The sequence below is a fragment of the Macrotis lagotis genome, chromosome 1 (genome assembly GCF_037893015.1).
Source record: "Macrotis lagotis isolate mMagLag1 chromosome 1, bilby.v1.9.chrom.fasta, whole genome shotgun sequence".
Classification (NCBI taxonomy): Eukaryota; Metazoa; Chordata; class Mammalia; order Peramelemorphia; family Peramelidae; genus Macrotis; species Macrotis lagotis.
The window spans coordinates 922,371,708-922,375,213 of NC_133658.1; the positions used below are offsets into that span (position 1 = coordinate 922,371,708).

General features: G+C 39.5%; 1 pseudogene; it reads right to left on the reverse strand.

Moving 5' to 3' along the window:
* Nucleotides 1–1,238: 1,238 nt before the first annotated feature.
* On the reverse strand, nt 1,239–3,219 carry LOC141509495 (uncharacterized; annotated as a pseudogene).
* Nucleotides 3,220–3,506: the final 287 nt, after the last annotated feature.

Here is a 3,506-nt window from a genome sequence, read left to right on the forward strand (position 1 = left end):
TTACACAAATTTTTATTTTATTTTTTTGCACCAATTTATAAAGCCTATACATAAAAAAAACAAAGAATACTCCTTGAATGATTATCATAGAGCTTTGTCTGTAGAGGCCATGGCTTAGAAATAATCTTACAAACAACAACACAATGCAGCTTGGTACACCTTTGGCATTAGGCTGTGCATAGTGCAGGAGTAATATGTACTGTAACATTCTTTTGGGCACTATGATTAGATCTGATTTTGAGTTTTGTTATCTTAGGAAGAAAGGATAAAAACTCACTTCATTCTTTGGACATCTATTCAATAGTAACAATCTTGAAATGGCTTGATTTTTTAGAATAATTCATAACATACAGGGAGTTTTTCCCCCCATTCTCAAAATTTCATATTAAAAATGAGTAATAAGTAACAAAATTAGTGCCAATTTTAAAAGAGAAATAGTGAACATGGTGAACCAGATACAATCTCCACCAATCACAGCTTCTGTACTTCAGAATACCTGTTTCCCCAGAGATCACATCTAAAAGATGACTGCAATAGACCATGTGGTGTTAGGCAATGTGATCAAGCAGTTTCTTCTGTATTTTCTTCATTGCAATTTCCTTTGTGAATTCCTTTTTTGGTTTCGGTAGGCATTTCTGAAGACAGCGACATACTTCAGTCTCAAAGAGCAGCTGATTATTACCACCCTTCTTCCTACATATGTATTTACACGCTGTATATTTGCTTCCTTGTTTACTCCAGGGTTAAGTGTGTAGAAAAGCATGAAGAAGATTATTTGTCAACCAAGGCATCCTGAACGTCCAGGCGATATCTTGCCACTTTCAGTGGCTTAATAGTTCAAGATCAATATCTATTACTTTTACAACTTCCACAGAAAGTAACTATCTCATTTCCTTCATTAATAATAAACTTAAGAAAGACAATATTTATGATCTTTTGCCTGATCATTTGTTGGGACATTTGGGGCATTTCTGAATAAAGTTGAAAAATTATTTTTTAAAACAATAAAGTTAAATGGAGTTTTGGAAATATAACAGAATAAAATTTCTTCAAAATCCAGATTCCCATGGTCTAAAAACCCATAACAAAAAAAGCAAATCTATGTCTTCCTAGGAATAGGTTTTATGACAATCATGTGCGTGTGTTCTATTTAGACGGCTATAACCTATTTCTCTACAATATAAAAATATCTTTAGCCAATAAGATAAGAAATCTGTGGACGGCCTCAACGAGTCTCTTCATATGGATGCCCCGGGAAGCTGCTGTTGTCTTTGCTCCAAAACTTGCTGATTTAGTAGCTGTTGTTGTCTCCGCAAAAGCTGCAACTTCTGGACTCAACAGTGCCAGTCGTTTTTGATGTAACGCTCACTCTGAGACAGTAGGTCTTGCGGGACCACGGCCGGTGGAACCAGTTCTTTGTCGCTTTCCTCCAGCTTGAGGCCGCCCGCGCCCGCCAGCCTGAGGGCCCGGTCGCTCTTCTTCTTGTCCTTGCCCTTGCACGTCTCGTGGCGGTGCTTCTTGCACGTGCGGGGCTCGCGCTGCTGGGCCAGGAGGCTGGTGGTCTCGCGGCAGCCCCCGTGGGTGCACGTCTGGCCGCCGCCCGCCGCCCCCCGGGCCTCCTCGTCCGCCTCGGCCTCCGCGTCCGCCGCCGCTTCGAAGACGGGCGCGAGGTTCCCGGCGGCGCTGTCGAGAGGCCGCGATCGGGAAGGGCTTGGGAAAGCCGGCGAGACAATATTTTGAACGTGAATATGAATGATCAAATATACCGGATTGCTTGCTTTGTTGGAGATTAGGAGAGAGCGCCAAAGGGGTGGGGAATTTCAGAAAAATGAACATTGGGGGCAGGTCGGTGGCACAGTGGATAGAGTACTGGTCTTGGAGTCACAAGTACTTCATTTTAAACCTGGCCTCAGATACTTAATAACTGCCTAGCTGTGTGACCTTTTCCGAAGTGCCCTAAATAAATATTTTTTTAAGGAATGTTGAAAGTTCTCCATATAGTATTATATTGAAAAAACTACTGTAAAGTTAAAACACGAGCAACATAGTATTGAGTAAAGAAATAAAATACTAAATCAAAGAAACTGGTTTCAATATCTTGCTCAATGGCTCACTATGTGGGTGACCATGGGTAATCTCATCGCCTTCTTAGCTAATACCTTTTCAATTTCCAAGAAGATGTTAGATGAGATATCCTCCAAAGCCAGTTCTGCATATTTTATCCTTTTATCTTTCATTGTATCATTCTACAACATATTCAGTTGGGTTTTGCTTTCTTAATGGAACATTTCTTAATGGGGATTTGGAGAATACTGACTCCTGAAAAACCATGTGGAAACATCTAGCTTGTTACTAGAAACAGTTCCTGATTGCAGGAGGACCTCTTTTCACTAGAGAAGCTCTATAATTATCCTATAATTCTTTCTTTAAAAAATAAATCATTAATGGATATTTTCAGTTGCAGAAATCAAAAATCATTTTTGTAAGGTTTTGAGTTTCACATTTCTCTCCCTCCCTCCTTTTCTTTCCCTCTCCCCTGACAGGGAGCAGCTGAATATAGATTAATATATGTTATACATTTATATTTACAAATTAAAGATGTTGTGAAAGAAGAATCAGAACAAAAGAAAGCATTGGCAAGGGGAAATATTAGGAAAAATAAAACAAAACAAAAATTGAAAATAATATGCTTTAGTTTGTATTCATACTCCATATTTCCTTCTTTGAATGTGAATGGTATTTTCAATGACAAGTCCTTTAGAATTGTCTTAGGCTATTGTCTTGCTGAGATGAGTAAATCCATCATTGTTAATCATCACACAAGACTTTTGTTAATGTGTACAGTATTCTTTGCATTATGCTCACTTCTCTCAGCAATAGTTCAATGCACATCTTTCTGGGCTTGAATATGGCGGGGTTATTTCCCTCTCGCTCATTCCTCCTTCTAACAATAGGTCTTACTTCTACATCAGGAGTATCTTCCTCAATTATTTCCTCCCATCTTTCCTCATCTTCATCCCAGATATCACCATCCCAGTTATCAGGATGCCAGTCCATATTAGCAGAAGCAATTACAGCATGGACCTTCTTTTTATTAACCTTTCCTCTCCTATTCTTATATTTATATTGAGCCACTCGCACCGCTGCTTTTTCTGCAACATTCTGATAATTCCTGGCCTGATCTCCCAGAATAAAGTTCTGACACTGTAACATAGACATTCACCCTTGCAGCTCAGCTACTTCTTTCTCCAGCTGTACTTTTTCTTCTTCCTTTCTATCTAGCTCTTGGCATACTTTATGATATGCCATTAATAAAGCCCAGCCTCTCCTACATATAACTGTCATCTCTTTCCCTTTTTCCACAGGAATATTTGACAAACATTCTGTTAATTGGGGTGGCTTGCCATTTCTTACTCGGCTACGCCAATCCTCACAAGATCCCATATTTTGTGCCCAAACTTTTGCTAAAGAAGAGAATGGGGCATCCTCCCACCCCAGTACTTCGA